Source organism: Nematolebias whitei, chromosome 1 (genome assembly GCF_014905685.2).
Source record: "Nematolebias whitei isolate Nwh7 chromosome 1, NemWhi1, whole genome shotgun sequence".
Classification (NCBI taxonomy): domain Eukaryota; kingdom Metazoa; phylum Chordata; class Actinopteri; order Cyprinodontiformes; family Rivulidae; genus Nematolebias; species Nematolebias whitei.
The window spans coordinates 70,933,937-70,948,241 of record NC_056498.1 but is presented as its reverse complement, the minus strand read 5'-3'; the positions used below and the strand labels follow the sequence as shown (position 1 = coordinate 70,948,241).

General features: G+C 42.0%; 1 pseudogene; it reads right to left on the bottom strand.

The window, feature by feature from the left end:
* Positions 1-5,466: 5,466 nt before the first annotated feature.
* LOC119421293 lies at positions 5,467-5,582 on the bottom strand (annotated as a pseudogene).
* Positions 5,583-14,305: the final 8,723 nt, after the last annotated feature.

The following is a 14,305-nucleotide window of genomic DNA, read 5'->3' as shown; positions in this document are numbered from 1 at the left end:
GCGTCCATAATGTGCAAACTCACATCGATGCCAGGCGTTATCAAAAACCGCCCCATTTTCATTTTCTTGCTGGGGGCCTTTCTGGGTGGAGTTTGCATGTCCTCTCTGTGCATGTGCAGGTTTTCTCCGGGTACTCCAGTTTCTTCCCACAGTCTAGAAACATGCATGTTAGACTGGTAACTAAATTGTCCCTAGGTGTGAGTGAGTTTGTCTCGGTTGTCTCTGTGTCCCTGTGGACTGAGACCTGTCCAGGGTGAAACCGTGACTAGGATATAGACACCAGTGAACCCCCACGACCAGAAAAAGAAGCAGCAGTAGATGAATAGATAATGGATGGATAGAGGTCAGTTCTATGAGCTAATAGGCATTATAGCTAAATGGGAGAGGCTTCTTTTGGACTGGTATTTAAATATGTGGGGACACCACCTTGGTTCAGGATGTTGAAGTTTGCAAGGACACTACTTTGAGCTCGTTGACGCAGCCCCTCAAAACCCAATCAGGAATGTTTTCTGGTCCAGCTGCTCAGCTACACCTGCTGGACATTCATTACTGCTGCTCCAGTGTTTTAAATCAACGCACGGAGCAGAAGCGCCACCATGTACCTTTTTAGTGAAATGCCAATCTAATCCAGTCACTTAAAGAAGCAATCTTGAATCCAATCAACTGAAAATATATATTTTTTTTAATGGCTACAACTAATTAACAGATATTGAACAAAGAATTGGTGTGGTAAATTAAGTCATCGTCAACACACATCTGTAAGATCTTGCACTTTGGCATGAGATTGTGCTGTCATAAGTTTCCTCCATTTGCAACTGGGTACTAGACTTCTTAACAAACAGACCACAGTTAGTGAGGATCCACAACTTCTCCTCCTCCACCATAACCCTCAGCACTGGCTCTCCTCAGGGGTGTGTGTTGAGCCCCCTCCGTTGGTTGATCCTGGAGAGGATCTTCTTCGAGCTGGCTGCATCCAGACATGGATCACCTGGAGGAAGAGTGATCGTCTGTGCCACTGTGAGATGTTTGTGTTTCAAAGCAGCCAACAACCAGATAACTTCTTGCTATTCTGGCATTCTGCCTCCCTGATGCCTCGGGATGGGTTGGGTCTGGCTACTGCTAGTCCTGACACCATCAGAACACCGTTCTATGCCCTTAGCTGGTTCTGCTAGTCAGACTGTAGACCCAATGTCACTGTCCTGATGTAGTCGAGAGGCCTCAAGATACAGTTCTCCACCCAGAATTCACAGAAACTTTATCGACTAGAACAAACTGCTTTCAGACCCTGCAGAGGCCACACCCACCAGCAGGATGCAGGTGATAGCAGAGCGATGACATCACTCTGACAGGGTCTTCCAGGCCCTGATGAGTCTAATCAGAACCCACCATGGACTCAAAATGAGTTCCGAACCCAAAGAGACGGGTCAAAATCGGAGCTCATATCAGTAACTAGTCAGCTTTATTGATTCTCTCGTGATTCTGCTGGCGATCAAATTCAGACTCTGAGTTATCGATCAGAACCAGCGCTGACATCGCTCTGTGTTGGATTGGTTTAAAGTGACTTTTGACCTGAATGACCTCAGCTAAATAAACACAGCTGTGTGTCCTTCTGGATCGTTAGGAAATCCCAGTGCTGTTTGGCAATTCTTAGAAGAAGAGTTAGAAGAATGTGTTGACCCAAAATTTATAGCCACTGTCTCTCAGGTTTAAGAACTTTTGTTTTGAAAGTCCCCATATAACCTATTTCTTGTTTTGCTTCTGACCCGAGCTGTGTCTGTTTCCTATTTGGAAATGTCAGGACTTAAAAAAAAAAAAAAATTTGCTTCACTTCCTGTTGTAGTTTTCTCTTCCACTGATGAACAGTAAATTGTCTTTTTTAGCACATTTCTAGCCAACCAGCACTCAAAGCACTTTACAACAAAATCTGTCCTAATTTCCACACTCACACTCATTCATACAGCACTCATGTACATCTTTACAAAACTAATCAGAACAAACAACAAAAATAGTTAAATCATATCTGGACCTGTCAAATGTTTCAGGCCAGGTGGCCAACTTGCTACTCACAGAAACAGCCTGAGGACAACCAAGGCCAAAGTGGTCCAGAAAAAAAGGTTGTAAGCTCAATGATCTGTGAGTAGCAAGTTGGCCATCTGGCCTGAAACACTTGATTTCTGTTAATGATGATTGATGGTTTTGGAAGGGCGTGCTCTGTTTGCACGTGTTATAAAGCCTGCTTCTGAGATTCCAACAGGAGGATGGCTTGAAACACAGTAACGAAGGCTATCTATGGGACAGATCTGGTTAGCAGGCTGCAGACTGACGAAGTCCTCTGGATGAGGGACGGAACGTTTCTTCACTTAAAGAAGCAGGTCCAGATGGCAACATTTAACCATTTTTGTTGTTATCTACCTGGATGATTGAGCTTACAAAACTTTTTTTAAATTAGAACAAATCACTATAATAATAATAATAATAACTTTTTATTTATAACGCACTTTACATTCACAACAGATCTCAAAGTGCTACAATGAGTGAACATCAGATAACATCAAGGTAAAAGCAATTAAGCACAAAGAGCAACTGAGACACTGGTGCTTTCTCACATTCAGACACCAAGAAGGCATCAGAGACAATGAGGGGTTCAGTGTCTTGCCCAGAAACACGTAGACATGTGACTGCTGGTGGAATCAAACCTCCTGAGGGACGACTGCTCTAAACACTGAGCTCCATAAAGCTCCATACAGTCTGGCTGATGAGAAAGGAAAAGGATCCGAGGATCAACAGAGGGAGGATGGCACCACCTACTGGCTGACTCCCATCACTGCAGCTCACTCGTGTGACGACACCAGCTCAATGTTTGCTCTTAGTCTTTGTTGACCTGCTACAGATATCCAGTCTTCAAACAAACATTACACAGAACACACAAAGTTAAACATGATGTGAAAATGTAGATTGTGATGAAGTGAAGATTCAACCCATGAAATGTCCGTGTAAACGACCCCTAAGACAAACATGCAAGTCAGGAGGAAAACATAAATGTAAGGAGGAGGACATGAAGGTCAGAAATAAACCATGGAGGCACTGGGAAAACATGAAGATTGGAAGAAGATGAAGCTCGTGAAATGAAAAAGTAAGAGGAGAAAAATATGAAGGTAAGGGCGGGGAAATGTACTTTGTAGATTAGGAAGAGAACATGAAAGTTTATTGGAGAACATTAAGGGTAGGAGGAGAACATAATGCTCAGGAGAAGAACATGAAGGTTAGGAGGAGAACACGACTTTCAGGAGAAAAATGTGAAGGTTAGGAGAACATGGCGTTCAGGAGAAGAACGTGAAGGAATGGAAAAGAACCCAAGTCCTAGTCTCTTGACTTCCCTCTTCTTCTCCCTCTGTCTCCTGGAACCCTTCCCTCCTCTTCGTCGATGTGCTGTAAAGCACTTTGAGTATCTTGGTTAGACAGAAAGGCGCTAGATAAGTACAGTGCATTTACTTCTTCTTTCACTTGAAGTACTTTGCTAACAGCTGCTGTTTTAAAATGTGCTTTATAGATCAATTTGACTGAACATCATATTCTTCTTTCAGCTTTTCCCTCTTCAGGGGTCACCACAGTGAGTCATCCTCCTCCATCTCACTCCAACCATGTCCTCTCTAACTGCATCCATATATCTCCTCTTTGTATTTTTCCTGGCAGCTGCATTTCTATCGTCTTTCTACCAATATACCCACTGTCCCTCCTCTGGACATGTCCAAACCATCTCAGTCTCTAACTTTATCTCCCAGTTGTTCAACCTGTGCTGTATCTCTGATGATCTCATTCCTAATCTTATCCATCCTTGTCACTCCTAAGCAGAACCTCAACATCTTCATTTCTGCCACTTCCAGTTCTTTCTCCTGTCTTTTTGTCCATGCCACTGTCCAGAATATACAACATAGCTGGTCTCACCACTGTCTTATAAACTTTTCCTTTGACCTTTGCTGACACCATTTTGTCACGAATCACTCCTAAAAACTTTTCTCCATCCACTCCATCCTGCCTGGACTGCTTTAGACTGGTTCCGTTCTTACCTCTCTGACAGGACTTTTTGTGTCAAGGTTGGTGAAAGTCTGTCCACTTCGGTCCCTCTTTCCTGCGGGGTCCCACAGGGCTCGATCCTTGGACCCCTTCTCTTCTCGCTCTATCTGCTCCCACTGGGATCCATCTTAAGAAAACATGCCATCTCATTCCATTGCTATGCCGATGACTGCCAGATCTACCTGCCGCTGAAACCAGCCAGTGCTCGTTCCATCCACCCTCTCCTCAAATGTCTAGATGACATTAAGGCATGGATGACTTCAAATTTTCTCAGTTTTAACGACCAGAAAACTGAAGTCATCGTCTTTAGTCCTAGCTCAGCTGCCTCCTCAGATCCTGCAAACCTGGACTCACTTCAGCCCTATCTCAAGCACACTGTTAGAAATCTCGGGGTGGTTTTTGACTCGGATTTTAAGTTTGACAAACAGATCAGTTCAGTTCTGCAGAAAAGTTTTTTCCAACTGCGGCAGGTAGCTAAGCTCAAGCCAGTGTTATCCAGACCCAACCTTGAAACATTAGTCCATGCCTTCATCACAACCCGCCTGGACTATTGTAACTCACTTTATGCTGGGGTCAGTCAGGCGTCCATTTCACGTCTCCAGCTCGTCCAAAATGCAGCTGCTCGGCTTTTAACTGGTACAGGTAGGTCTGAGCACATCACACCTGTTCTGTCCTCCCTTCACTGGCTTCCTGTGCGATCCAGAATCGACTTCAAGATTCTCCTCCTGACATATAAGTGCCTAAATGGCCTCGCACCCCTCTACCTCTCCGAGCTCCTGGAACCATATGTTCCGTCTCGGGCCCTGAGATCATCGGACCAGCTTCTTTTGGTCGTTCCAAAATCACGCCTGAAGCTCCGAGGGGATCGAGCTTTTTCAGTCAGAGGTCCCAACCTGTGGAACAACCTGCCCCTCAACATCAGGCAGGCCTCCTCCCTCCTGATGTTCAAATCCCTCCTTAAAACGCACCTGTTTGCTCTGGCGTTTAATACGGTGTGAGTTAGTTTATTTTGTTCTGTGTACCTCATTTTAAATTCTGTTGTTTTATGATTGACGTTTATTTTTACTGCTTGTTTTTCCTTAGTGTGATCATTAGTGTGTGTTATTGCTCCAGTAATTTTAATTCTGTATGATGTTTTTGTTTTGCTGCCTATGTTTTGCTACATTTCTGTTAAGCACTTTGATAACAGTTTATCTGTTTTAAATTGTGCTCTACAAATAAAGATGACTTGACTTGACTTGACTTGGACTCTTTTTCACCTCTTTACCACACTCTCCATTATCCTAAACAGTGGACCCCAGGGGCGACCCAAGGATCTGACCTTTTGTGGTACTGACAATGGCTCTTGGCTTGAACAACACACCCCATGGTGTGGTTTGTGAGAAGTGCAAAAGCTTACAGCACCTGGTATTCACAGGCGGTCTCCCATCCAAGTAACCAGGACCAACCCTGCTTGGCTTCTGAGATTACATGAGATCGGGAGTGTTCAGGGTGGTATGGCTGTAAACTAAGAGCTTGGTCACAAATAGGATATTTAAAGGATCAGAGTAAACAAAGACTAAACTTATGCAACCAGAAGTTACAACATATATCTATGTACAAAACACACAAAACAAAGCAAACCTAGCTTTTAGCAATAACCTTTAATTTAACCATCAAGCATACAATGTAGTTATGACAAAAATGGAAGATTTATTTGCAGTTACCATCGTACTGATGAACATGTGGTACTTCCTGTTTACAACTGTTGCATTTAATTCAGTTCAGTTTATTTATATAGCACCAAGTCACAAGAGAAGTCATCTCAAGGCACTGAACAGAAACAGAAACATCCATATATTGTACATAAAAAGTAAGTTATTAAAACTATTTATCTGAGGAGCAGACTGCTTTGAATTTAACTCCATCACAGAACTCTCTTCTTGAGCAAGCATGAAGGCGACAGTGGAAAGGAAAAACCCACATGAGGAAGAAACCGTTAGCAGAACCAGGCTCAGGACAAGCGGCCATCTGCTTCGACCGGCTGGGTTTGAGAGGAACAGGAAGGAGGAACAGATACACAATGACAGGTCAAGAATCACATGTTAAGAAAGAAATAATTTCAAATGCAAAGTATTCACTTGTAACAATTCATTTTAAGAAATGAGGTCAATTTGTCCTCTAGTAATCTAAACCTATGGCTGCATAACAAACCAGCCCTAACTACAGGATTTATTAAAAAGGAAAGTCTTCAAACTGGACAATGTGTCAGCCTCACAGACAGGAAGTTGGATCCACAAGAGAGAAGCCTGATAACTGAAAGATCTGCCTCCCATTCTGTTTTTGGAAACTCTAGGAACCACAAGGAAACCTGCAGCCTGAGAGTGAAGTGCTCTGTTAGGAAAATATGGAACAATGAGCTGTAATATAAAATGGAGCAGGCAGCACAGTGGTGCAACTGGTAGAGCTGCTGCCTCTCAGCGAGCAGGTCCCTGGTTCAAATCCCAGTCGGGGGTCTTTCTGGGTGGAGTTTACATGTTCTCTCAATGCATGCGTGGTTTTTCTCCGGGTACTTCAGTTTCCTTCCACAGACCAAAAACATGCATGTTAGACTGATTGGAAACTCTAAATTGTCCCTAGGTGTGAGTGAGAGAGAGTGAATGGGCGTTTGTCTCTATGTGTCCCTGTGATGGACTTGCAACTTGTCCAGGGTGTCCCCCGCCTCTCGCATAGTGATAGCTGTACATGGGCACCATTGACCCCTGCGACCCACAAAGGAAGAAGCGGGTAAAGATAATGGATGGATATAAGATGGAGCTAGGTTGTTGAGAGTTTTGTACGTTAGAAGTAAGATTTTGAATTCTATTCTGGATTTGACAGGGAGCCACTGGAGAGAAGCTAAAACTGGAGAGATATGATCTCTCCCAGTAACTCCAGTTAAGACTCTGGCAGCAGCATTTTGGTTCAACTGAAGACGTTTTAAGGAAGTATTTGGACATCCAGATAATAAACCATTGCAATAGTCCAGTCTAGACGTGACAAATGCATGGACCAGTTTTTCTGTATCATTTTTAGATGTTTCTAATTTTAGCGACATTACGCAGGTGGAAGAAGGCAGTTCTAGAAAACGTTTGTGATGTGGGGGATAAAAGACATGTCCTGATCAAAAATAACACCAAGATTTTTAACATTAAAGCTGGAGGACAGATTAATGTCATCTAAGGAGGGAGAAAGACTGAAAAATTCTGATCACTGCTTATAGTTGTAGGTATACATGACTCAAAAGAGACAGGACTTTTCATTAGACTAGCTATGGTACTGAACAGAAACCTGGAGTTATTTTTATTCTCATCTATTAAAGATGAGCGCTGTTCTAGCTTTATGGAGAGCTTTCTTACATGCTAGCAGGCTATTTCTCCCAATGAAATTCTTCCATTTTAGTGGAGCACCATTTTCTTTCCAGCTTTCTAGATGCCTGTTTTAAAATACTTAACTCGGACTTGAACCAAGGAGCCAGTTTCCTCTGACTGATTACTTTCTTTTTCAGCGGAGCAATTTTATCAAGTGAAGTTTGCATTGAAGATGTAAATTTATCAAACAGAAGATCTAAAGTCAGGGGTTCCCAAACTTTTCCATGCCATGGTCCCCCCAAACAGGATTAGCTTCTGGCCGAGGCCCCTCTCACAATCCCACAAACAATGCTACAAAATATGTAAAGAAACATCAACTTTTAGAATGTTTTAACTTTTATTCACTATGTTCAATTAATTATTACAGCTGCTGAGCCGATTAACTAACATGTTTTAAACACTGTATTATATTCCCACTCAAGAGGAGCTGAAGGTTCGAAGGTTTTAAACACTTGTTTGCGAGGGTCTCCAGACAGAGGACACATTTCGGGCAATCATGGCCATTTTTCTGTATGACTGTAAAAGCCATACTTATTGTATACTTCTTCAAACCTTCGAATTTTAGCTGACCATGAGTTCTTTATTTTATTTTTATTTTTTTGCAGCAGTTTCCACCACAGCATGGCTGCTGGTTGGTTCCTTTGGTCTTCTTAGAAACTTCTTCATCTGGACCTTGCTATGCTAGCTTGAAAAATAAAGCAGCTTGATACATTTGACTTGCAGCTAATCAGAAAGATAAGCATGGTGGAAAAATATTTCAATATATTATTTTAAAATATATTTTAAAACAATTATTGAAAAATAAATTCGATTTTCTTACAGTAATTAAAAAAAAATTCAAAATTTTAATTAAAAAATATTTTTTTATTTTTGCTTTTTTAAAATCTTCTCTCCAGCTTTCTGTGGCCCTCTAGCGCCCCCTGGCGGCCCCCACTTTGAAAACACTGATCTAAGTGACTTCTCTACTGCTTTACTCTGCAAGACGGAGAAAAATATTAATAGAATAGATTGTCTACATTGGGTTACAGCATTCTCTGATAAACGCCTGCTATATTGAAATTTACTACTGCGTAGTCAGTTAATGTAAACCCAAATGTTATTAAGAAATCATCAGACAGAACAGGATTTTGAGGATGTACAAACCGGATTCCAAAAAAGTTGGGACACTAAACAAATTGTGAATAAAAACTGAATGCAATGATGTGGAGATGGCAAATGTCAATATTTTATTCGTAATATAACATAGATGACAGATCAAAAGTTTAATCTGAGTAAATGTAACATTTTAAAGGAAAAAAACGTTGATTCAAAATTTCACAGCGTCAACAAATCCCAAAAAAGTTGGGACAAGTAGCAATAAATGGCTGGAAAAAGGAAATTGAGTGTATAACAAACAGCTGGAAGACCAATTAACACTAATTAGGTCAATTGACAACATGATTGGGTATAAAAAGAGCTTCTCAGAGTGTCAGTGTCTCTCAGAAGCCAAGATGGTAAGAGGATCACCAATTTCACCATTGTTGCGCAGAAAGATAGTGCAGCAATACCAGAATGGTGTTACCCAGCGTAAAATAGCAAAGACTTTTAAGTTATCATCATCAACCGTGCATAACATCATCAAAAGATTCAGAGAATCTGGAACAATCGCTGTGCGTAAGGGTCAAGGCTGTAAAACTCTACTGGATGCTCGTGATCTTCGGGCCCTTAAACGTCTCTGCACCTCAAACAGGAATGCCACTGTCAAGAAAATAACAGAATGGGCTCAGGAATACTTCCAGAAAGCATTGTCAGTGAACACAATCCACCGTGCCATCCGCCGTTGCCAGCTGAAACTCTACAGTGCAAAGAGGAAGCCATTTCTAAGCAAGCTCCACAAGCTCAGACGTTTGCACTGGGCCAGGGGTCATTTAAAATGGAGTGTGGCAAAATGGAAAACTGTTCTGTGGTCAGACGAGTCACGATTTGAAGTTCTTTATGGAACACTGGGACGCCATGTCATCCGGACCAGAGAGGACAAGGATAGCCCAAGTTGTTATCAATGCTCCGTTCAGAAGCCTGCATCACTGATGGTATGGGGTTGCATGAGCTCTTGTGACATCGGCAGCTTGCATGTCTGGAAAGGCACCATTAATGCAGAGAACTATGTTCATGTTCTAGAACAACATATGCTCCCATCTAGACGTCATCTCTTTCAGGGAAGACCCTGCATTTTTCAACATGATAATGCCAGACCACATTCTGCAGCAATCACAACATCATGGCTACGTAGGAGAAGGATCCGGGTACTGAAATGGCCAGCCTGCAGTCCAGATCTTTCACCTATAGAGAACATTTGGCGCATCATAAAGAGGAAGGTGTGACAAAGAAGGCCCAAGACGATTGAACAGTTAGAGGCCTGTATTAGACATGAATGGGAGAGCATTCCTATTTCTAAACTTGAGAAACTGGTCTCCTCTGTCCCCAGACGTCTGTTGAGTGTTGTAAGAAGAAGGGGGGATGCCACACAGTGGTAAAAATGGACTTGTCCCAACTTTTTGGGGATTTGTTGACGCCATGAAATTTGGAAACAACAGATTTTTCCCTTAAAATGATACATTCTCTCAGTTTAAACTTTTGATCTGTGATTTGTGTTTGTGTTCTATTCTGAATAAAATATTAGATGTTGGCACCTCCACATCATTGCATTCAGTTTTTATTCACAATTTGTTTAGTGTCCCAACTTTTTTGGAATCCGATTTGTATTAATAAATACCTAATCTCTATGCCATAAATCAGAACCAGATTAATAGTGTGGTGATAAGAATGAGTAGATGTGTGGACGTGTTTGGATAAAATCAGTGGACTCTATTAAATTTTTTTAAAGCAATGCTTGAGTTATCATCATCTACACAAATACTGAAATCCCCCATTATTACGACGAAGCGCCTGGTGGATGATAAATAACAAATAGCAAAAGTGGCGATTCAGATTTCCATTTAGGATGTGAAAGATACACATCCTCAGTACTGGGTTACATTAGTACATGTACTGACACCGTCTCCACTATCAGAAATGTTGAAAGCTACCCAAACAGAAAACCTTGGCTGAATGCAGAGGTGCGTACCCTGCTGGAAGCCAGGAACACTGCCTTCAGGTCTGGAAACTCAGAGGAGCTGAGTAGGACAAGAAAAGAGCTGGTTGCTGGTATTAAGAGGGCCAAGGCCACATATGTAAAGAGGATCGAGGGTCAATTCATCTCACAAGACCCTCGGAGCATGTGGAGGGGCATTAAGTGCATAACAGATTATAAAGGAAGGAGCGAACAATGTCCCAAAGACCCATCTCTGCCTGATGCCCTCAACAAGTTCTATGCACGCTTTGAAGACCCGAACAGACCACCCAGCACCAGACTTACCTCACCACCGGATGAAGAGCATCTCAGCGTGACCTCAGCAGAAGTAAGGAGTACCTTCAGGAGGATTAATCCGCACAAAGCAACTGGCCCAGACAACATCCCCGGAAAAGTGTTGAAGGAATGTGCTGATCAGCTCTGTGAGGTGCTGGCAGACATCTTTAACACCTCACTTACCCTGGAGACAGTTCCCACCTGCCTGAAGACTGCCACCATCATCCCAGTCCCAAAAAGCTCTACAGTGACTGGTCTGAATGACTATCGGCCAGTGGCCCTCACCCCGATAGTCGCTAAATGCTTCGAAAAACTGGTCATGACTCACATCAAAACAACCATCAACATCAACGAGGACCCTCATCAGTATGCATACCGTGAGAACCGATCAACAGAGGATGCAATCTCCTCTGTGGTCCACACTGCGCTCAACCACCTGGAGCAGAAAAACTCTTACGTCCGTATGCTCTTTGTGGACTTCACATCCGCCTTCAACACCATGATCCCCCAAACCCTGATGGACAAACTATCCACACTAGAACTAAGCCCCTCCATCTGCAACTGGGTACTAGACTTTTTAACAAACAGACCACAGTTAGTGAGGATCCACAACCTCTCCTCCTCCACCATAACCCTCAGCACTGGCTCTCCTCAGGGATGTGTGTTGAGCCCCCTTCTGTTTACTCTGCTCACATATGATTGTGCAGCTACCCATCCAGGCTGTTACATTGTAAAGTTTGCAGATGATACAGCGGTGGTGGGATGCATCACAAACAATGATGAGTCCAGCTACAGGCAAGAGGTGGAACACCTGGAGAGCTGGTGCAGAGAGAATAACCTTCACATCAATGTGAAGAAGACAAAGGAGATGATTGTGGACTTCAGAAGGAACAAAAACACCTACACCCCCCTGAACATAAGAGGATCTGCGGTGGAAGTGGTCTCCAGCTACAAGTACTTGGGTGTACACATGAATGACAACCTCAGCTGGAGCAACAACACCACCAGCCTGATCAAGAAAGCTCATCAGAGACTCTACTTCCTCAGACGGCTGAGGCGAGCTGGTCTGGGAAGCTCAGTCCTCACCTCCTTCTACAGGTGTGCAGTGGAGAGCATCCTGTGCTCGAGCATCAATGTGTGGCATGGAGGCTGCACAGCTGCAGAAAGAAAAGCTTTGCAGAGAGTGGTGAAGGCTGCACAGAAATCTGTTGGAATCAGTCTCCCCACCATCACAGACATCTACACCTCCAGATGCAGGAAGAGGGCCACCTGCATCATGAAGGACCCCACCCACCCAGCACACACACTTTTTGCCCCACTCCCCTCAGGAAGGAGGTTAAGGAGCATTAAGTGTAGAACCACTAGACTGAGGAACAGCTTCTACCCTGAGGCTGTTAGACTCATGAATCTCTAACTAGAATAATCACTGTGAAAAACCATATCATGTTGCTGCTGATCTGTTTCATGTTGCTGCTGATCTGTTTCAATGTTGATGTGTTCATGCGTGCACATCTGCTCACAGACTCATGTTCATGTTTGTGCTGATGTTCAATGTTTTATGTTATGAGTGCTTAGTGTATATTTAGTTGATGTTTTTCTTAGTTCATATCTTAGATGTCATTACTGTTTTTCTTATACATTTTATTGTTGGATGTAACTGGGACCCTGCGTACATAATTTCGCTCCACCACATGTACCACATGAGGTGCGAATGACAATAAAGAAACTCTGACTCTGACTCTGACTCTGACTCTGAAAGACTGAGGGACAGCGACTCAAGAGAATTATAACTAACTAGAAAGTTCCTGGAGAAACTTTGACGGGGACTGCCTATTTATTATAAAATTAATAATAATAAATATTAAAATTAGAGTTAATAATATTAATAATGAATACTTTTAGTATTTATTAATATAATTTTATTATATAATTTATTAATTATTAATAACAATCATATTCACATTAATATAAATATGAACATTAGTAATTATTAATACTCATGTTTATTAATATGAATATTGACATTTATAATTAATAATTTATGTTGATTATTATTTTTACTAATTAATAATAATAGGTGATAATAGGTAATAATAGGTGCCTTCCTTGCATGTCGAACAAAAATGGCTCCATACGTTACTCAGTTTCTTTGAAAACTTTTGTTCTATTCATTTCCTTTGGGAAATTTGGCATCTTTGTTAGCAAAATACGTCGCCATGGTAACTCCAATTGCCAATAAAAGTAATAGCACACATCTCGGAGCCAGGCTGGTCGTTTTGATATAACTTTTGTGGAGGTTCACATTGTGGTTTGGGCCGCATTAAAGTTGAAAAAGATATGCTTTTCAGGTCTAGAATAATAAATGGGCAGTCACCAACTAGTTCCTGGAGTTGGTGAAATATTGAGTCTTTGTTTGCAAAATACGTCGCCATGGTAACTCCAATTGCCAATAAAAGTAATAGCACACATCACGGGGCCGAGCCGGTCGTTTTGATATAACTTTTGTGGGGGTAGACGCTGTGGTTCGGGCCGCATTAACAGAGATAGAAATGTAGACACACTTCCGAGGTGTAGAATAATAGGCGCAGTCCCCAATTATTGGTTTAGCATTAATCAATAATCCTGACTGAAATATAGCAGCTATTCAACAATGTTCAATCAGGTCATCTGGACTGTTCCTTTTTTTGTTGTTGAGAGACGTTTCGCCCTTCATCCGAAGGGCTTCATCAGTCTGAGAAGTCACATACAAACTGTTTTCCCCACCAAGCAGTACACTCCTACAGTGGACCATTCAGTTTGCTGGCGACAAGATGGTTTCTGGGGGCTGTCCTCTCCTCCGTCGACTCCTCCCAGGCAACCACAGCCAAAGTGATTCAAGACAATTACCCATATTTACATGCAAATTCTTGTACAATTTTGTTAATTCTGCAAAACTATAACTTGTGATTATTATTTTTATTGACCAATTTCTGGACAGAGCGTCTTTTGAAGCCTCTTTTCTGTGACTGGACCCAGGTTTGAGAGCTGTTAGTCCATATCTGTAGCAGATAACGGTTTAAATCTACAATGAATGAGCATAAGTTGGGTTAAATAAAGTTAAATAGTTTAACTGAATTAACACTGTGACCTGAAGGCAGACTACTTATCCAAAAGCTGTGAGCAGAAACCTCTCATAGAACGCTGAAAAGTGTGATAATCAATCCTTTACTATTTTTTTTTCAGCTGCACAGGTTTGACTGTTTTTAAAGTGATTATCAACTTGAACACATCAGGTGTCCGTCCTAAACTGAACGGTAATACTTCATTGTGAGTTTGACAAATGTTTTACTAAACAAGTCATAAAACATCAATTGTAAACCACAGTCAAACACTTTTAGTAAAATAAAATGTTATAAAAGAAAGTGAAAGTTAAGTGACAACGTGTCTGACCAGATCATTGAAGTCAATTTTTCCTTCC